The sequence below is a fragment of the Myiozetetes cayanensis genome, unplaced genomic scaffold (genome assembly GCF_022539395.1).
Source record: "Myiozetetes cayanensis isolate MyiCay16 unplaced genomic scaffold, myiCay2020 scf16, whole genome shotgun sequence".
NCBI lineage: Eukaryota > Metazoa > Chordata > Aves > Passeriformes > Tyrannidae > Myiozetetes > Myiozetetes cayanensis.
Genome location: NW_026087270.1, coordinates 539,515 through 561,924, shown reverse-complemented (window position 1 = coordinate 561,924; position 22,410 = coordinate 539,515). Strand labels below are relative to the sequence as shown.

Genomic DNA, 22,410 nt, shown 5'->3' with positions numbered 1-22,410 from the left:
CTGAAATATCTAAAATTCAGGGATGCTATCTGTGTTAGAGAGATATTCACGTTGCAAAGTTCAGACCCATATCCCGAACTTCCCAAAACTGGTGGGACAGCAAAAGGCCATAGGAAATTGCAGGCTGTCCATCAGAGAAGGGAGATTCTGCCCAGAGGATTCCTGTCTAGATACCATTGGTTTGAGATTTCAGACACAGCCCATGTTCCAGACATGCCTGCTGTTTGCAGTGCACAGGCTCTCTGCTTATCAGCGCTGCAGAGGGGACTAACAGGGTTCCTTTGTGAAAATTCTGCCAACCTGCATGTGAGCTTGAAATTGCTGCAAAGGCTTTTTAAAGGAAAATTCTTATCAAAATATTGTTAGTTGCATGGTCCAATTTCTTAGTATTGCTGGTGCTCTGATGCTTTCCCTCGTGTGTCTGTGGCGTTCAAGGCAGCGACGCTCCTTTCTCATCCCATGCCGTGCAGGCAATAGATAACGTGGCTCATTAGTACCCCAAAGAGCTTGTCTGAAACCAGCACAAACCATCACCACTGTACCTTATCTAGGGCTCCTGTCTGGAGCACTGCTGCAGTTGTTATGCCACTGACTTGTGTGGGTGCTCAGGAGCAGAGGCTGCTACGGCCCGAGCACCAGGCAAGGCAATTCTGTTCCATGAACTATTTCATCAGGGGAGCTTCTTCAAATGGCAGAGGAAAAAGAACAAAGTTAATTGGAGAGAAGAAAATCTAGCATAGCACGGAGAGATGAAAGAGGACAGAATAATGCAAAAATGAAATTGTGAACAAAATAGGAGAGGCACGCTGGTGGAGGGGTCAGGAACCGTGTGAAGGAGGGCACGAAGACCAGAGGGTAAAAAGCTGATTAGCTCGTAACACACAAGCAGATCTGAACTGGTGAGGTAATTGTTTTAGGAATTAAGAGAGACTTGAAACAGACACACAGTAATGATACCATGTACAGAAAACCCTTTGAAATTTTTCTTTTTAAGAGAGCTTCATACAATAAAAAAGAACTAAAGGGGGAATGAGGCTGTGATGGGCAGAAGAATTCAGAAATTGCAAAAGGCATATGAGCAAAGGGAGAGCCACAGGAAAAGATCTAAATGTGCAATGCATTTAACATCAGCTGCTCAGCATCTGCAATGTCACAGTATTGATGTTCAGTGTCCTGGAGATTGCCCTTTCAACTGAAAGGAAAATCAATTGAACCTCAAATAGCAAAATTTTGGCTCTGCAGAACATGGTTTTAGGCACCACTTTTAGGCAAAATTCTTGCAGAAAAGGAAAGCAGACAGGTAATTTAAATTATGATCATCCTGAAATTAGTGAAGAAACACAGCTTCAGAACAATCACCTCCTAAGTACTAGGATTCAACTTACATTTTTCTTTAGAATACTCTCCTGTAGTCACCTGTTCCTTAAGCCTAGCTGTGTCATCTATTCTGCTCAAAAATATTGTTGAATGTAATTCATAAAATCCCTTTTAATTCTTTTGGGAATCATTGAAATTGCTACAGAGACCTTCGTATTTCCAAAGGCAGGGAACGTGTTTTACTGTGGAGCTGTGAAAGGCAGCATTAAGCAGGACAAAATGTGAACACGGTAGAAACCTGCTAAACTACAAGGGTGTCACAGAATCACAGAAATAAATCAGGTTGCAGGGCACTTTGGAGGTTTCCAGTGCAACCTCCTGCTCAAAGCAGAGCAGGCTTCAAAGTTAGATGGGGTTGCTCTGGTGTATCCTACCTTTCTGAGAGATTACCAGGGAGATTAGGGATAAGTAGATATTTCTAGGAGCCAGTTTTCTTCTGTTGTCTCTGTCCAATCAGAAAGAATTGTCCCTGAGTTCTGAAAAGCAGCCTCACACACGAGAGAACAATCAGACTTCCCTGTTAGCGGGGCAAATGCATTCACCCCGAGAAGATGATGCTTCACCAGGTGCTAGTCCAGGAGAACTGAAAATTGCATTGTATTGACATTTCTGTTTGGAAGAAGAAAGTGAAGTGCTTCTGACCCCAACAGTCAGATTTTCTAGAAACTGATTCTCTCACAGAAAATGGATTCATTTCTGCTGCATAAACCAATGTCCTCACAACTAACAGGATTTCAAGGGAAGAAAAGGATGCTTCTGCCCCAGTACCACCAAAACCCCAGTGACACCAATAGGCTACTCAAACCTCAGCTAAGGCTGACCTCGGTATCTGAATGCATTCATGAACTGTACAAGCACACAGTGAATCAACATTTCAGCCCAGCACTCCCAGGAGCACAGAAACAGCACAGACTGCTGTTAACACACCTGAGGGGGGGAAGGCTGGGAAAGGAAGGAGAACAGTGGGTTTGGTAAACACCCCAGCTCCCCATACTGAGCAGAGCCAGGGTGCCCCACTGAAGAAAAACAAACACACACACAAAAGTAGAACTTTTTCAAAACAGGTTCCGGTTCCTGATTTAAAATGAGTCTTATTGAACACAGTAAAAGCTGTAAGAGTGCTCTTTTGCCTCCAGTTTTACCAAGACTTCCATTAAATGATGCTGACATGCAATTATTGTACTGCTAAATACCAGGCTACTGCTGAGCTTTGACTAAAGGCCACTAATGCATGTACTGGCAAATAAACACTGGATCATTGTCAGTGCTGGGGAAGGCAAAGAAAGAACTACAGTCTTAGTCAAAACCTTATTAAACTCCTATTTACCTTTTTTTCATAAGGAATAAAAATCTGAAACGGAAATACAGTGGCTGCTACCTTGCAATCAGAATATCTGGCAATCCAAAGCGTTGTTTTATGAATAAGTTTGAAGAACCAGGGTTCAGTAGTTGGAAGAGGAACCTCAACATTCCTCTGAATTTGCTTCACATCAAGTGACTGGCACTGTTTAATAGGGAATCACAAAAATAGGGAACAGCTCAAGAGGGTGTAAACAGAGACAGGCTCAGGGGAGACCTCATCACTCTCTACAAGTCCCGGACTCGAGGGTGCAGCCGGGCTGGGAGTGGTCTCTTCTCCCAGGAACCAGCAGTAGGACAAGAGGGCTCGGTCTGAAGCTGTGCCAGGGGAGGTTTGGGTTGAATATTAGGAAGAAATTTTTTACAGAGAGAGTGCTCAGCCATTGGAAGGGGCTGCCCAGGGAGGGGGTGGATTCCCTGTCCCTGGGGGTGTTTCAGGTGGGACTGGATGTGGCATCAGTGCCATGGGCTGGGAACCACAGCGGGTTGGATCAAGGGTTGGACTGGATGATCTCAGAGGTCTCCCCAACCTGGTTGGTTCTATTCTATGATTCTATTCTATGTGTCCCTTGCAAGCAAAGAGAGCAGAGAGGGGCTGTCAGAGGCCCTGTAGGAGATCCACACAGTACCTAAAAACAGATGTTCATCATATCCCAGGGTCTGCCACGCACAGCTCATCCAGGTCCATCACCCATCTGGGTGGGATGGGGCACACACCAATGAACAGCCCTTAGGGAAAACTCCTGCACCCAAGGGGAAGAGATTAACCATGATTTTACTTCCCAGGCTGCCATGCTGTATTAATTCTCTTAAATTTAACGTGGTTTTGACCAGACAAAGCAGCACTGCAATGCTCACTCATTGATGCCTCTGAAAGAAGACATCACAAATAAGTACAGTTCAGGCTGTCAGAACTGTCACTTTTCTACATGTTTTATTTAATACAGATTTATTAATCCACATTAACAGTGAAGTAGAAGCCTTTTGTTATAGGCAGAAAAAGGGGAGGGATACTTGGAACCTTTCAAGCTCTTAGAAGACTGCTAAGCATAGGAGAGTATTATGAAAACACTTATTTCAAAATCCCTAGAAAGAATTAAGCTGTTTCTAACGTGAAACACATTAAACCCTTCCATTATTTAAAATGCAATGTGAAAAAAACCGTATCTGCCTTGGGCAAAATTTTATATAGAGACACCTAAAAATATTTGAACATGAGCACAAAATGCCTGCCTGTGTCCCACCTTCCTTCAGAAACTCCACCAACACCTTTGGAGCAGCAAAGGGGTCAGGCTGGGCTTTTTGGCACCTGGAGTTTGTAGAGCTCCTGGGTGCACATCGTGCATCCTGCTGCTCCCTCCCTGACCACACCCAAACTGTGCCAGTCCCACTGACTGCAGGTTTGTCCTCAGGAAGCTTCACTGTCAAAGCATCATTCCTGCCTTAGATTTAATGCTTGGACTACTTTAACTTGGGCAAAATGACCCTGTCAGGTTACACAGTGTAACAGAACAGCCCAAATTGCTCTAAATTTCACTCAAGTCTATCATGATCCCTAAGAGCCATTGAAATCTTCCCAAACACATCACTACCTTCAATCACATCCATGCAGTGAGACACTCCAGCTTTTTTACAACCCTCTTGTTGACTGACAGAGGCTTGTCTTTCACTGAATTAATTCCCTGTGTTGTTGGAGCAACAAAACAAACCTCTCAAAGGAGCCAAGTGTTGTGAGAACCTGCCCTTCCTCATCTTCCTCACAAACACACATTTCTAATGTCCTGAACTGCAGCAGACAGTGTGCTAGAAATCCACAGTGCTGCAGGTAACAATGCCTCACTGTTCCATACTTTAATTGAAAGGCAAATCTGCTGGAAGCAAAGGTGTCTGCTGTCCTGCACCTGAAGATTCCTCTTTGTTTGTATGCAGAGCAGACATGGAAACACCCCCACCTTGCTCTGGGAGCATCCTGGGTCTCTGCACAGGCAGCATTATCATGCAAAGCAGAAAGAAGAGGGAATCAAGCCCAGAAAACTGCTCTGAAATTGTCATTTGACATGAGACTTGGTAAATGCCAAGAGCTCTTTCTGGAGCAAACCAAGACCTTTAACTCTTCAAAAGACAAGGAAGGTGGAAAGTTTAATGTGTGAGCTTTAGGTTTTTCCTGCCCTGCTTTTGTTGATCTCAGTGCAGTTTATGAACCTGCATTACTGGACTAACAAGCAAAGGGAGGTAGAAGGTTGTCCAAGGCTAAGTCAAGAATCCTTTAGCAAAGACAAGAATAAAACCCCAGCAATGGATGAGCCTCCTGTCTTAACCTCACACTTGGAAGTCAAAGGCATGATGTCCTGCTGAACCTCACTCCTCTGAACTCCAACCCTTTGTACTTTTTGTGATCAGCCTTCGTAGTTTGAAAAAAAGTTGAACTTTTGAGTAGTTTTTTTCTAATAAAGTACAGGCAATAAAACATATTGCAAGTCTACATTTATTAACCTTCTTTATCCAACACAGAAACCAAAATAATTCAGTTACAGGAACTGGATTTAATTCTGTCTTCAGCAGCTGCAAGGTGCAGCTATATTGTAAAATACATTCTTTTATTTGTTTTTTGGAGTCTAATTGTGATCTATCATTCCCAATTTCAGTGGTATTTGGATATCACTATGTTTCTGTAATATTAATAACATCATAATCTTCATTAGTATTCAAATCTATACCATCTGAAAAGCTCCTGTTCTCTTCCATGAGCTCCTTTGTTGTTCTGGCCTCATGAATTTCATTATGAGACTAGATTATTATCAGACACTGAGAAGGGAAGAGTGGGGAATAGAGAGAATGATGTGGAAATTATAATCTCTTGTTTTAATAACGAATCCAGTTTCATATTCCAGTTTGTTCTTGCACAAGCTGCTTCTGAGAGAAAAGGGAGCAAAAGGGAGGAAATTCTTGCAAAACTGCTTCTGTACAGTGACCTTTCAAGCAGATGCCACTGCAGGGGTGGACTGGAGTTTTCAGAGCTTTCAGACAACAACAACGATTCTATCCATGTGTTTTTTCCATTCATAGCTTTACAGACAGGAAAAGAAAACAAAAGAATTCATGCCATTCAAAACTGATGGTTGTTTCCGCTCCAATTAAACTGCCATCAATTATCAGTCTTAGTCTGCAATCACAATAATTATTTAAAAACTATAATTATTCTTGGAGCAGTCTGTGGCTCTAAAAATAAACACTATCACCTCACCTGAAAGGCATCTGGAGTTTTTTAGTAGAATAAGGAACCAGTCCTTTTAAGTCTTACAGAGCCCAGCAATTTCTGTAAACAAATATGATTCCTTAGAAAATAAACTGGAGTCCCTAAAGATGCATTGAGGTCCAATATTAAAAACAGATTTCTATCCCTCCTGTAAAATTTTGTCTTTTACCTGAATTGATGCTTAGATATTATTAACACCAAAATCAACCTCATTACTAAAACTTACAGAGCTCTCTACAAAAAGCCACACATAGAACCTGGCTGTGAGGTTTAGTCAATTGTAGAAAATCTGATCAGCATTAATATGGGATTATCTTCTCCTTTCCTGTTAAATATGGTTACACATCAGTTAATGTGATCATGTGATTTTAAGTAACATTAACTGCTGTTGTTTATTAACCAATTTGTTAGAGGTCTCCCCTTCTCAAAGGAGATTTTTGTACTAGAACAGGAATTATCTCCAAAAACTCCATGAAGTGTGTAATTATTCTAAGCTATTTATCACAGAAAAGATTAGTAAACTCAACAAGAATGCCCAATTTTATAAGGTATTTCGGATTACTTACCAAAAACTGTGAATTATTACATTATGTGACCTACAATATAAGATTTCTTTGGACTTTTTTGCTATTTAAAATGTACATTCCAATATTAATATAAATATGCTTAGGTTTTTAAATGCAGACTAGCAATTCATAATCACACATTCACTCAAACACTGCCAGTTTTCCTATTTTCCTGGTGGGGGCTGTCAAAAATCAGAACATTCCTCATACTGAAGTCGCACTGACACGCTCAGAGTGTTCCCTTTATTCTCCTCCTCATTAAGGAAAAACCTGTCATTAGAAGAATCTATTTAAAGCAAGCAAAGAAACGTGTGAATCTATTTAAAGCAAGAAGGGAAATGTATTTGGACTTTGATTATGGCAATTAAAAAACCCCTGCTATTCAAAGCTGGTGATTTTTTTTTATTATTTAAATGATGCTTCACGTTCTTCTGAGACATTTTACTAAGAAGGATGTTAAGGGAGGTGATAAAAGGTTACTTTTGTCTTTCAAGCTGAAATATGTAACTTTTATTTCTTATCTGCCTAGAATTAGAAAAGCTTCAATACCATATATTTTAAAGGACTCATTATCAAAAGTCACCAGACTTCATAAAACAAATAAATGCTTCTCTTCCTGCCCTCGTTTAATCCCAGGCACAAAATTCTTCTGTGTTTTGAAAAGGAAGATTTCTTTCAACGTTTGATGGAGCAATAGCTTTTTATTTTCAAACTGCACAGCCTGTAGTTAGGAAGCCGTAACCACCTTCCTTTCAAAGCATGAGAAATGGGATGGTTGTCAGGAATGTGTTTTAAGAGGAAGGTTTAGACAGAATAGGGTAGGCAGAGAAAAACAATGTTCTTATCTTTGTTTTTTTAAATCCAGAACAAGACTAACATGCAACTTCAAGTGGCCAAGTAGGTCAGATCACAATGCAAAAGAAAGCACCGTGACACAAAATCTTAATTCTCTTCACCTCCTACTGATTTGAATGTTGGAAAAGTTTTGTACCAGCTACACACACAAAAATTTCTACTGGCAACATACACCAGGCTGAAAAATCCTATGATGAATTTCTTTTTCATATACTTTCAAAGTTTTGACTACTAATCCATCCTGCTGAAATTACGTCATTTCAGATCGCCAAACAGACTTGCAAAGTACCGGGTTTAGATAATCCATCCTTAATTTTTCCATCACTAATCTCCATGGCTATACTTCCTACTAAAATCCAAATTATGTTGGTCTAATGATATCAGGATCCTGCTTATTCACTTCTGAACAGATAAGTAGGTAGAGTTATTTATAATGCATTTTTGATGAGAAGTAAAAAGTACATAATCCATGCCCAACATATAACACAAAAGGACGAAATAGCAGAATTAAGGATAAAGAATATTCATATAAGTCAAGCATACGTATGTTTTATCTTTCCAAATAAATGTGAAAAGTTACACAAAGTAAATTTACATGAGCTGTCCTGTGACCTCTGAACTTCAGCTCCTGAATTTGTCACCTACTGTTTAGGTAAAAGAAACAGGCTTTCTACTGTGAAATAATAAGAGTGTTACAAGAGCATATATAGGATTTCCTTCAGTGCCCTCCACCCAGCATTAAAATGCTTGCTGGGCTGCTGCCAGTGCCAAGGGAGGGATGGTTTCAAGAAGGAACATGTTGGTATTTGACATGGTCCCAGTCCACATGAATTGAGAGAACTGGCAGCAACATCCTTAACAGCAAATACTTCCAGAGATGAGAGGTTCTGCTTCTGCCCTGATGCACAGGGACCTTCCTGGGGACCCTCAGAGCTGGTTCCTGGCCCTGGGAGGGAAGGAAGGGTGGGCACTGCTGGTCCTGCTCAGCACTGCAGGCTCCAGCACTGCAAACAAAATTCCTGGTGGGCCAGGGCTGCTCCTGCATCGCCCAGGGGGATTTAGGGTAACGAGGCCCAAGGTAGGGGAACAGGTGGCATTTGGTGCTGCTGTCTGCTGGGATGATGTGCTGCCTTCCATTTACAGGAGTTCAGTAATACCCAGCACAGGCAAATACCAATTCCAATAGCACCACAGCAGTAAAAGTACTCAGCAATATGGCTAGCTGATAATTATGCCTTCATCAAGAGGCTTAATTTCAAAAATAAGTAACGTCATGGATTCTTCTCCCTCTGCCTTTTATCTTTCCAAGATGATCCATGCTCCTCTTCCAAACTTAACCATCCCCAATCAAATCCACTGATAAGCCAGTCCAGCACTAACTTTTTTGCCTGTGCTGTTTCTGCAGATGCAGTCATTTAAATCCAGAAATATAAACAGAGAAACTGCCCAAATCCAACTGCTAGCCTGTATTCTAACAGTTCTAATGGACTCTGAAGCTTTTGTGATCCACGGCACATTCAAATTCCCAACACTGCTGCAAGATTAACTACAGGGACAAGGGTCTGAGCGTCAGAAAAGGAAGAACTGGCACAGGATCTGAAGAGAGACACTCCTAAGGTTCACCCAGGAACTGCAAAATACATCAGACCATTCAGCCTCTCAAACTTCAGGCATTTACAAAGCATAAGTGGTTTGGCCTTACACTTCAGAAACCAGCCCTTTTTAACATGCTTCCCTCTATGACCTTGAGCTAAACAGAATTCTTTTAATTTCTGGTTGACTCCAAAACTGGACCATGTCAGCCTATTATTAATATTGTTCTAACTACTAGCAAATTATTGTTTTCCTCTACACTTTAATTAAAGGACATCTACCCTTGTGATAGACATTTAATAGCTGGTAATTTTTTTTGAGATCTAAAACATTAAGGATGTCTTGTAGTGACTATGTGTTAACAGACATGAAAGTTCACAGTGCCCCAGTAAATAGAAAATCTATAAATGACAGTGTCACAGAACTATGGAAAGATCCTTGAAAGGACTTATGTAAATAAGAGAGAGCACAAATACTGCTTGACAGTTATCAAAACTAAAGAGTTTTTAAATTTTAAAAAAATTTAAATTTAATTTATTTTTTTTACTGTCTCCACACACAAACCCCAAGACTCAGTGCTCACATGATGCACAGCAATTGCACAGAAGGTCTTACCTATTTGTGACTTTTAACAACTTAAATGTTCATGGAGCCCAACGTGCTTGTTGGTAGATGGTTATTGACACCACCCCACATAACGCAGAAACTTTAAAAAGACAAGAAAAATAGTAGAAAACTCAGTTGCTCCCCCTAAAACTCCAACAGAAGTCAGAGCAGGGGAGGAGCAGCCAGCCCATAAACACGATCCTGTGCAGTTACACAGGTTGGGATAGCTGGGCAAGCAAAGGTTCTGAAAGGGAAACCTCATACAAAGCCATTTTGCACTGCAGATGGGAATTAGAAGCAAATACATGTCTGCCACAAGGCTAAGAAAAGCTTTTCTTTGCTCTGAAATCTCTAGAGCAGACTGAATTTACAGGCAGAACATACAGTGATATGGCTATGAAAAGTGATCCACAATTTAGCACTGAGGAATCATAACTATTGCCCTCAAACTGCTGCAATTCAGACTTTGAATTCAGGCCTGAAATTCAACAAAATGCAGAGACTGGAACGTGGCAAATCAGAAGTGACTGAGTGGGAAATACTGATGGCCTTGAGAGCCTTCCCTGAGCTGAGGTCACACAATTCCATGGAGCTGCACAGTTAATGCTGACATTCAGTTTATTGTAGTGTTAGATACTGAGCTATACATTGCATTTGAATTCAAAACAAAGAAAAAAATTATACATATATTAAAACCAAAACCACTTTGCCTCTATCAATTTAATTAAGCTTGAACATGTGCCTATAGCACAATGTATTCACAACCAGCAGAAGCAGGGGAAGGAACATAAATGATATTTAATCAATTATTCAGACACAATTACCACCAAGTGTGCTCATACAAACTTTTTCTAGTCCATCTCATCCCATCTATTTCAATATGAATTATTCACTAAAGAATTGGAAAAATAATACCCACTGAAAAGTGAAAAGCTTCAAATTGTGTCTGTTTTGTGAGAAAAGTTTCAGACAAAATTATCAAAATGTCCTTCTCAGTCTTAAACAAAATGTTTCCATTTTCCCTGATGAAAATAATTCTTCATTTCAAGAGCAAGTAACTTTGAATTGTGCAATAATTTGAAAGAAAATTAACACTTTGAATTTATAATAATATTTTTCTTATACCAAAACAATATTTATACAGTTCTTTAAAAATTATAATCTCTGTAAGAAGAAAACTCTCTCTTCGGCTCTAATTATTCCAAATATGCAAAAACATCCACATTTGGCACTTGAATTGTGTGACTGCAATCCCTGTTCTTGTAATTGTTACTGAACCAGGGAAATACAGTATTTGTTTAAAATAACAATAAGGCATACCAGTAATCATACTTTATTTAGTAAAAACAATTGTTATTACTCAAATTATTAAAAAGAATGCTATCTAACCCCTGGGAAAATCTTGTGTTAAATTGGATAAATTGAAATTAATATCATTACATTTACAGAAGGCATTTTATCCCATTTTTACTTCCAGCACGTTTCAGTTCACAATTAGAAGAGATACAATGAACCTGCCAAATGAAAACAATTGAATAAACCCTGAAAAATGTTTAATTTTTCCTGTTAATAAACAGACCCAGTGAGAGTGGAGGTACTCAATAACACATGGCCCACAATCCAACATCCACAGTTCATTATGGATTTTAATTCTCCAAAACAGAAGCATTTTTAGTCTCCTCACCTCTGCTTTCTGGGAGTGTATTGTGTGATTCTGACAGCTGCAGGATGTGCTGGACTTCAAAGGAAAGAGGAAACCAGCTTGGGGTGTCTTTTTTGATTCCAGCCCATTGTGACCTGATGCTGCACAGACAACTATCCATGAAACTGGACTGACACTGTATTTGCCAGCTGACTGTTCCTATTTCACAGGATATTTCTGGAGATGTTATGGTAGCAGACAGTGAAAAAATATAAGCCTTAAACAGAATAGCTCAGGGTTTAGAAACACTGTCAAGCTGTATCATTAATTAATTTCTCTTTCAGAACAAAAAGTAATACAGTGAACATTTTCCAGCCCTCCATTGTTTCCATTGTCTCCAAGTTTTCTCCTAGACAGCAGAGTTTGTAGAGAATGACCCTCACAGATGGCGTCTGGAAGACCCAGTATCCCAGAAATAATATCAACAGCTATCAGCATTTAAAGGAGTCACTTACATTAAAACAATCTACCGAAGTTCCATGCAAAAGTTCACCTCTTTGAAAGCCAGAAACAGTGAAGTGCACCTGCAGCCATATCCAATAGATCTTTAAAATGACCACCTGAAAAGAAAAAAGTTCTTTTTGTCAAGCTGAACTCTCAAGACTTCCTTTATACATCATAAAAATCTGAAATGCATATTACTCTTACTATTTTTTATGTCTGTAATCCATTCTTTTGTGTATCTATAAAGTGATTCAAACAACAGAAAGGGCCTGAGTAAAGACTTGGTTTTCATTTTAAGCCTGGAACAACCAGGCTTGCCAACACAGAATTTCACTTATTACATTTAACATGGAAAACTATAGTCTTTCAAAGAGAGGAAAGTTACATTAATCTCCAGCAAATGGGACTTTGGCTCTCACTCAGGGTAAGTCATTAAGCAGTGCTACTTCCATAATAGCTTTAATTAAATGTGTTCTCTTCTTGGTCAGGTTGGAGACCACAGGAGGGCACAGCTGGCTGGCTGAGTTTTGGGCTATGATGGCACTCATGGCCAAAGCCAGAGACAGTTTTGGATCAGCCCTGCCAGCCTCAGCACAGTAGCAAGAGGCAAAAAGAGATAGATCCAAGAGTGACTCCTGTATTTGTAGCTGGCCAGCGGAAAAGGGGCATTTTGTTGATACCCTGTGGAAGAAAAAGTAGCACGGGACTGCTCTGCTAGCATGGAAAACATCTTCTGTCCTAAAGTGTGGCCAACAGAGGTGCCACCGATCACAGCTGGTACACTCTGGGCTTTCCACTGAGGGCTTGGCTTTGCAGACATTTCTGTATAATCAGATAGTCAAACTGGATCTTTCTGTAGTCAGAAGTGAGCCCAGTTCCATGGGCTCAGGTGCAGTTATGGCTCAGATAGAAATTAAAATGGTGCCAGTGAACCAGATTTGGTTCAGCTCTCTTGATGACCCTCCCCAGCTGGAATCCAGTTCAGGGCTTGGTGTCATAGGTGTGGGTTAAACAGCTCAAAAAATACATCTGGCCCAAAATTGTCTGCCTGAGCCAACCAACACAGCAATCATTATTCCCATTTTCAGGAAGGAATGACTTGCATCACATGCCACAGGGAACCTAGAATAGAACTAAACCTCAAAGCTGGTAGCCCAGCTTGCTCCATCATCTGCCTGGAAAAGATGGTGCAGACATGAAACTGTTGTTTAAAACTCTCTGAAATCAGAAGGATTTTGACCCACATGGACTCATAGGTGTTCAGCATCCATGAAAAGTAAGAGCTGCATAAGAAGGATTAAAGAAGACAGAAAGAAAAATGCAACTGTTTTCTTATGGAGGTTGCTGAAATAGATTTCCCCTTTATAACTATGCTGGGGAGCTCAGTAGGAAAGCTGATTTATCCTGTGAGTGCACAGCAGTTGCTCCCTGCTAGAGCTGCTGTTTAAGTTTAATTGGAATACACAGCACTTGTGCAATGTTTAGATCATGGAGAACATCTGAAAAAAGCAGAAAGGCCCCCTCTCAGTTCGATACACTTATTGCTGTTGTGATCCTGATCACTGAACCCAAGTGGAAATATGAACCACCAAATGATTTCTTTGCTGCCTGTTTTAGTCAGTGGCTCCAGAGGCAGAAGTTGCTTCTTGCAGAAGAGAAGAAAAACAGGCCAAGACTGGGTAACTCAGGGGACTGGCAGTGGGATATGGAGCCTTTCATCTACAGGTCACTGAATCCAGCAACCAAAAAATTCTTACCATCAAATGGAGGTTCAGTGGCCTAAAAGAAATCATTTAAATGGCTTCTGCTTCATACAGGCACTTGCAGCAGAGAAATTATTGCTACAATTAGCAGAACTGCACAGTCATCAGTAAAGGTTTCAGTGATTTTTTACATTCTCAGAAACAGAATTGTGACACTGAAAAAATGAGTATTTTGGCCAAGAACATTTACCACTAACCTGAAGGTCTAGGGGGGGAGGGTGTCCCATTTTTATTATTCTTTGAGGTTTATTTAGCCTCCTTTGGTACTTTTCTTTGCCTTTCCCCATGCTGCAGATCAGAAGGTAAAAGCCTTCTAAAAATGGCTTTTCCTAAAAAACAATTTACACAAATACTGTGAGGTGAAAGATTGCACCATCCAAACCAGAGCCTTCCACTGTTAATACATTCGCATTTGGCTCAAACATTAAACACAAAGCATTTGTGAAGACTTCCCATTTGCCAGAGAACTGGGGAGAGTTTTTGCATAATCTATAAAATCCACAGCATTTCAAGAGAAACTTTAACAAACGTTGCCACAGAGGAACTTCAATATTAGAGCACAAGGAACAGTTAAAAGCCTCCCTGATGTAACACAAAAGTGCCAAAATTAGGCTGAGGGATTTTTTTAAATTTATTTTTCCCACCATTTTGAACAAACCATCCCAGAAAGGTTTACTCAGCTGGAGCTGTTCAACAAAAATTTTGCCGACCCTTTCTATTTAATGTTACCACTCTCTGTGACCAGCACTAAACCCAGAGGAGTGAGTGGTTTATACATGAGGCAGAATCCTCCTCCAGAAGCCCTAAACAGCATTAACATGCCCTTCTTAACTGAGAAGCAGCCGATACCAAGCATTTGGGAACTCTAAGACCAAGGCTGGATTCAGGCAGAGATATTCCAGTTAATATTTCTGATTTTATCAATCTCATTATGCAGGTACAAGTGTTACAGCAGAGGCCACAGAGTTACTCACAGTTTAACAGTTAAAGAGATGCTTGTGCTAAATAAATTTGTGCAGTTCCATTGTGAAAATTCTGAGTCCAATAGGTCTCATCAAATCTTGTTGCCAAGATTGCTTTAATAGCATGTTCAGCTGCAGAACAAAACATGCAAGGGCAACAGTTCAAGAGCCTTTTCTACTCTGGTGAGTACATGTAATGTTTCTGCAGTTAGAAAACTCATATATACACACACATGCTCACTGGATTTCTTTATTGATTTTTAAAAAAGCTCTCTGCATATTTATGATAACAGTTCTGCAAAGCACTCTGAGCATTATGCAATTTAAAGCCTGATGAGTACCAAAATGTAATATTATTTTTTTTAAAACAAAATTATTGTGCACATTTGGAAGATGCAAAGAGATTGTTGAAAAGCTGGCAGTATATGACAATAAAAATGCAATTATGTCTGCAAAACTTCATATGCTTCACAATATAAAGTGTTATACAACAGCACTAAAGATGTGTTGCACAGATAGTTAGAATTTAATTTGGGGGTATGACAGATACCTGAGTCCATAACAGTCACTCCAGCAAGCATCCTTTTAGGTGCATCCACAAAAGCAAACAATGCCTTTCCTATTTCAGAATAAGGTAGTTATTACAAAAGAGACAACCTTTAGAGAAGTGTATGAATGGAAAGCCCAAGGTTTCTTTCTAGAAGATAGAGAACTATTACAGCAAGCTGGGATTTTGTAAAGGTTAGGCTTCACAATTCTGCCTCTTGATTCTCTTGTAATAAATGGCTCATTTATTTGAACTTTTGGGGGTCTTTTTGACATATTAGTTATGTGGACAATGTAGTTTGACCTGTAATTCTCAGCTCAGCAGCCAGGCATATCTCAGACAGTCAGTGTTCCTCACGCTCAGCTCTGTCTGTAGAACAAGAGCCAGTTCCAGCACATGAGCCAGTTTAAGCACTGTAGATAAAAATCTGGTCCCAGTGCAGCATCATGACTTCAGAAAAACAGATATTATACCATATATCATGTAATTATATTCCTGGAGTGAGGAAGAAACAAAAAGTATCTCAATGAGGTATAGAGGCAATTAAGTTAATTGCTATCCTATAATGTTTTAAGAGAACGCCATCCTTTTCCAAACCCTAGGCTTCCACTGCAATGATTCTTTGTCTGTTCTCAGCTTTGTAGAATGACAGCAAAAATCGACAGGAAATCACTGGCTTTGATGCAGAAGAGAGACTGAGAGCCATGGCCGAAGTAGAGACTTTTCTTTATTAAATTAATTGCTGCACCAATTTGCACAACTATCAAACATATCCCATCAGTTGTGCTTTTCCTTTCCAGATGTGAGGGGCTACCACAAAGAAAGGGTGGGAATGAGAACTGAAAAAAGCCACAGCAACACATCACCCTTCCTGTGAGCCCTAAGAGTTGAGCTGAAGAGCATCTCAGCTCGATAACCTCCTAGGAGGCACTGCAGTCCCCCTCTTGTGCTCTGTGAGGCACAGGGTTAGGATGGTGTTTGACCATCCTGTCTCAGGGAAGCAGAGCCCAAACTCCCTCTGACCTGCAGTCTCCTGCAGCCCCTGCTGTGCTGTGGAACAGAGCAGCCTGACTCCAAAGAGAAGACACAGAGCAGTACCGGGGAAGTCCCACCCTTGCCAGTGTCCCCTCAGGGTAGGATTCCAAACTACAGGAGTCAAAGCTGAGCCTGGAGCATGCTGCTCACAGGATGTGCATCCCACAGGCAGGGATGACAGGGTACTGATGAACACCGGTAACCTTTTTCAAAATGGAATTCAAATAACCTGGGAGACAAAGGAAATCTTTAGTAAGGTAAAACATGGCTGAAGAGGAGTGACTGGTTTGTCATGTTTCTAACAGTGTCAGTATAGGAATAGCAGGGGAAAATAATCCCTTATGATAGTTATGGGTGGCCAATCCCACGCACACATTTCTGCTCCCAAAATCATATCTAGTTAAAAATTCTCTACAGTCACCGTGACTGTAACATGCCCTGAAGCTCCTCAGACCTCAACCAACCTACTCAGAGAATTTCCACTTCTGACACACTCTCTGTGTCTGTATTTCCATACCCCCATATTCCATATTCTTGTGCCACAAGACACATCTCAGCCTGTCCCGTTGGGAGGTCCCTCGGGCATCTACAGGCAGCTGACACTTGCTGCAGCTTCAGCATCTATCAGGGAAACCATATGAGCTCCTTCCTTGGCAAATGGCTCCTCACTGGAAGAACAGTTCCCTTCCTGTTGCTGCAGGGCTTTCAGAAACCTCTGTGAGGGCTGCAGGAATTCAGAACTCATTGATACAGCTGGTAGGAAGCAAAGAGAATGCAGTGATCCAGCCTCCAACTGGATCAGATGTGTTATAGACAATTGCATTTGTCTATAACAATGGTACACCATAAGCTTTTGGGGAAAAAAAAGATGATGGTAAAGCCTTTCTCCTATGAGAAATTACCTTGGAGATGATGTTAAAGCCTTTCTGTGACTCTCACCCTCCCCAGCTTGGTACTGCTGGTTTCTTCAATCACAAGAAATCCAGTTACCCCCTACACAACTCTATTTCTCTCCCATTCTATTGAGTCAGATAGTACTTAGAACCCTTTCATTCTCTTTCCTCTGTGTTCATTTTCCACTAAATATTATTCTCCTGGGTATCTGCAATGCCTAATGAATTAAACAGTTTGTATTAACATGTTTAATAGAAGAAACACTTCCTAGACCAATGTATGGCACACAACTGTCACACTTTGTGAGGTTGCAAGGTAATCATTTTGCAGGCACTGACTCTAGAACAGGTTGCCTATTACCTCACACATACTTGTTCTTCTATTAATTATGTTAGCATAGCCAAATGATAACATGGCCACTATATTCCTAACTAATATTGCTACAAGGTGTGCAGCTGCAGCACGATGTTAGCCACAGGGGTACAAAATTACTTATAATATCCATCACTTTTGGAGGGATAAGAGAAATGGGACTTAAAATCCTTAATGTTCTGTTAAAACACTGAAAGGAACGGTATCGAGGGATGAGATAAAACACCGAGGTTGTAAGGAATTAATGATACACGAAACTGTATCTTTTTGCTCTCTGAGTGATCCGGTAAGTCAGGACTATCAAACAAAGGTCAGGTGAGAAGCAGCTGGAAAGCTACAAAAATAGAGCAGTTAGGGGGGGAGAAAAGCACATAAAAATGTCATTAGCATATCTTTGTTAAAACCTCACACCCAAGTATCTAATTGCAAGGGTAACACCTGAGTGCCACCCTCCTTTGATCCACACTTTGCTGTCCGGAGCTGAGCAAATCATCACTTGACTGAAGTTCTTTTCTTGCCAATGGGTAAAATACCTCAAAAGCAAGCAAGTTGTGCATATTAATTAGAAACTCCTCAGCTGTTTCAGTATTTCCCACTTTGTACCCACCAGGCACATGCTTCACACGTTGCAAGAGCATCAAAACAATGTATGTACATCCAAAAACTCTCCATTCATCTCACCCTTTGGGAAAGCAACCACCATTTTCTGCTCTTTGTAAACCACATTTTGTATAGCAAATGGGTTATTAATGCAGTCCATGTGTGTGGTCTAATCCTGGCACTGCAGGACTGCAGGTAACAAACATGGTCCTGAATTTAGGACTTCACTGTCTGACCCATGAGGGAACACTTAGCAGTCTTCTACAGTCAGCCAAATTCCTGAAATAGTTAAGAATTTACTGTGCATAATCTCTCTCATGATGTCAGAATAATCTCAATTTTTCCCCGAGGTTGCTTCAGAGTACTTGTGAGAGAGAAAATCATTCGACACTGTGGTTTCCTCAGCACTGTTGATGAGCTCTGTGGCCTGCAAGGCACAGTGTGAGCTGGGAGCACATCACACAGCTCTGCAGCATGGAAGAGTTTGCCAGAGGTTAGGGACAGTATCTGTAGCCTTACTACCTCCTGCTCTGGGAAATTCTACTGGGTAAAGCTGAGAAAGAAAAGGTGGGGGAAGAAAAAAAAAAAAAAGGGAGAAGAAAGAGCAAGACTCTGCTCCAAGTGAATTCATTTTGCAGTAAACATCATTCTCCAGAGCACCAGAGAGCAAACAAGCAATAGCTAATGCAAAATCTCTCTTAAAAGCACGATCACGAATTGAACTATAACTGTGGGATGGTTTGTGCACTGTTCGAGTTTCAAACTTCATCATTACTTTACATCACCCATTAACTGTTGCTCACTGTTTGTAAGTTTTCTTACACTGTCAGCACAGGAGGATCCCTTTTAAAAAAAATGGCTTTTCTAAAAGAAATTTGGTCAGCCTTACATTCATGGAAGCCTAAATTTTATCCTATAGTAACAGGAAGAAAAATAATTGGGCTATAGGTCAGATGAAGTAAAGTCAGACACCTTGAATTTTCTCCTGATATATGCTTAATATAAGAAATAGCAGATATACAGTAGCTGTACCTCGAGTCACTTGCTAATAATTAAGTATTTATGATTTCATCTCCTTGCCAGTTTTATACTGCATACTGAAGGAAGCAAAATGTATTAATCTGACACACAGAGAACTTTTGTTTGGAAAAAATAAAATCTCTCGTCACAAGATCTGCATAGCCATCTGAAATACTGTTTATTTACCTCTACAGTTCTGTTTAATATGTATTTGGGACTAGAACATACCATTTAAATGCTGACTCAAGTGTAATACTCTTCTCCCTGTTACTTGTGGAAAACAGGTTTTTGCACAGAATGGGAAAAAAATGAAAGAAGGTCATGACATTCTAGTGGGCTTTTTATGGTTTGTGAAACCCTTCATTAAACTTTTAGAAGACACAGCCTCGAATGGCTTTGGGAGAGAGCAAAAACCTCAGAGTGCTTCTGGGGAACATCACCTGTAATTTATTCACTTTGAATGCTTTTTATGGTGCAGCTCAAGACAGATGCATGACATGATTCCAACATCCACAAACCCGAGGCACGGAGTAATTGAATCCATAACCAGAAGCTGGTTAATGGGTAGTCTTATGAGTTATTCTGTAAGTGTGACATGGAGAACAGCTTGCTTCACAATCATTATTTTGCTGTAGTGCAGAAATCACGTAATGAGGACTTCATGCTGTTAGGATCCTAAGCCTTGATTGTTAGAACATTTCAGTCATATTAAAAAAATGATATATTGCAAGTAGATAGGGAGAAAAACAGTAATTGGGAGCTCAGCAGTGGGTTAAAGCCACAATTTATTTACCATTTCCCTCGCATTAGATGAAACATTAACAGGATTATTAATAAAGATTCTGTATTGGGTTTTCACATAGCAGCAACACATCATACTACTGTGCTGCCAAAAGCATGTCAGTGTACTTTTCTTAAGGCTGCAGAGAAATCTTATCTAGTCTAAAATTACTGAAAAATGTTAATTTTTATAGTTGCTTGAATTAGGACATGACCTTTGAAGTAGAGAGGCAAAAACCATACATCCATCCGATGATATTGATTTCTTGGTTACACAAGGTGCATGCATTAAGGAAATTGAATTACAAATTAAAATTCAGCACTGATTTATTAAAAATCAGGTGCTGATGAAAAGTGTTTCTCTTTACAAGATGCTTTCTAATTTCCATTGCAATTGCTGTCACCAACTGGAGTCATTAGTCCCCAGAAATGCTGCTTCTATTTTTGGCCGTGCAGTTATAATTCCAAATTGTTTCAGGCTTTATGCATTACTTTCCCATTTAGTTGGGAATTCTTTGGTTTATGACATTAAAAAAAAAAAAAATAAAATGCTCAGATACCCAGAGCAATTTCAGAGCTGGGAAGGGGGAAAGTGGACCAAGCCTTTGACCTCTGCAAAAGTGAGCAACTTTTGTTGTGGGAGCAGAAGACTTCTTAGCAATTCACTTGTTTGCCATTTGCACTTCAAAGGCAGTTCACTATTCCAGGATAAAGAACAATAAAAATATTCCTCTTAAAAAATACCTCAAGTGAAATCAGTCAAATTGATTCAGGCTTTTGCTTTGGCAACTTCTCGAGACAGATACTGCAGGGGGGTTATTTTTAAATTCCTGAGGTGAAATAATTATATAAAGCATTCATTTTAATAGCTCATAGAGTAACTGAAAGACAAATATAAAAATAATATGTATATGGCAATTAAGTATACAAAATTTCCTATAATTTTTAGCTATTCCCACTTCATTTACTGAAGGGAGAAATGTCCTTTCAATTTATTACTTTTATATATTTTTATATATTAACATATACTTTTCTTTTATTAAGTAGTATACCTTAGGTCAGTCTCAGAACACTAACTTTTAAACATGAGCCCAGCTGCAGCAGGTAATGATTAGATGAAAAGTCAGAAAAAAATAAACAGGAGGACTTCTGATCTCAGGTGAGGGATGGGAAGGAAGCAGCTTGCTTTGAAATAATTATTTGACTGCAGAGCAGAAATGGCATAATAAGAACTTCCCGCTGCCAGAAGCTGTAACCCTTGATTGCTGGAATACAGCTGTCACATTAAAAGTGACACATTGCCAGTAGATTGGCATAGCTGCAGCAATCATAGACCTCACATCTGTGCTGCACTTGCCCAATTAAGGAGCTTCCTAGTGCAAGTCTAGGCCAAGGTTAATGAAATTATTTAATATGCTTTATTGCAGCAGGGTTGTTCAAAGAAGTCAATGGAAAGGTACATTAAAACTTGTTATTATGATTGATACTATAAAACAATTGAAAAACCTGAACCTGTTGTTCTAACAAGCTGTCTTTAAGAAACCATTGCACAGAACTACAGGTAGTTAACCCACATTGTTCAGTTATAGCCATATACTTCAAAGATAAATGCTGAAACCAAACCAGAGAAAACAGCTTTTGTTAGGACACTGGTTAGGCAAAACAAGCTTAAGCACATCTTCAAGGCAGATCCCATCTGCACATGAAATTCCACACTTCTCTATGAAATCCTATTCCTGTGAGCATGAGCCAGGTGGTCTTTGCTGCATCTCAACTTTTTATTACACCCCTCCAATTAATAGTGAACAGAAGTGATACTTGTAAGCCTGGAAGTACAAAAAGGATTGTAGGAGGTACCAACAGGAAGAACAACTGGCCACGGACTGAGTGGTTCAAAACAGAACAAGAGCAGGTCCTTTCATTGCGGGTACCACCAACCCAACAAAACACTGCCTGAGGTAGAACCTTGCTTGTAAACTTCCACATTTCAGAAAGAGAGAAATAACGTACAGAAGTTCCACCAACCAGAATTTCCTTACTGTGAGTACCTTCATTGTCAGGAATGCAACACCTTTTAATATATACATAAATATACTTCTCTGTCTTGAGGGTGGTACGGTCTTAAGCTCTGGGAATAAATACCTTGTAATTAAAGCCCAGTCAGAGCTCATTTGAAGTCTTTCTTGTCACTCCAAAGACTTCAGGAAGTCAAGCAAAACACTCATTATACAATTCACAATGATCTACAAAGGGCTTTGATACTGCAAATATTACAGAAAATCCTAGAGCAAGTCAGAATACACTGGATTAAACAGAGAATCTCTGTAGAGTCTCTACTGTGCAGGCAGCATCTTCATTTCAGTTAGTCACTTGATTTGGTTGGTTGGTGACTTGGTTTGGGCTTTTGTTTCGCTTTGTTTTGGTGTTTTTTCTTTGGGGGGTGGGGGGTGATCCCCACTTTCTCAATGAAGAAAAACTTCACTGTTGTGATTTAACCCCAGCCAACAACTGAGCCCCACACAGGATTGTTCACTTCCCACACCCACGGTGGGACCAGGGAGAGGATCAGAAGAGTAAAATTGAGAAAAGTCACATTTGAGATAAAGACATTTTGACAGGTAAAGCAAGAGCCAAGCACACAAAACACATCCTCATACAGGCTGAAGAAAACACTGAAAT

At 40.0% G+C, this 22,410-nt stretch overlaps 1 protein-coding gene and 1 long non-coding RNA gene across 4 annotated transcripts in view; one reads left to right on the top strand and one right to left on the bottom strand.

Annotated features, from left to right (window-relative positions):
- The window catches only part of LOC126637798 (uncharacterized), a 185,103-nt gene that overhangs the window by 114,016 nt on the left and 48,677 nt on the right, over positions 1 to 22,410 (bottom strand). The window contains exons 1-2 of one of the 2 annotated variants that reach the window (XR_007628440.1): positions 13,719 to 13,824; positions 11,770 to 11,874 (exon numbers count right to left, since the gene is read on the bottom strand). This is a non-coding gene — a long non-coding RNA (uncharacterized LOC126637798). Of the gene's footprint in view, positions 1 to 11,769; positions 11,875 to 13,718; positions 13,825 to 22,410 lie in introns of those variants that run through there. The other variant, XR_007628439.1, reaches the window with a different exon arrangement.
- Positions 1 to 22,410, top strand: part of CHST8 (carbohydrate sulfotransferase 8) — a 169,539-nt gene that overhangs the window by 124,486 nt on the left and 22,643 nt on the right. The window lies entirely within an intron of this gene.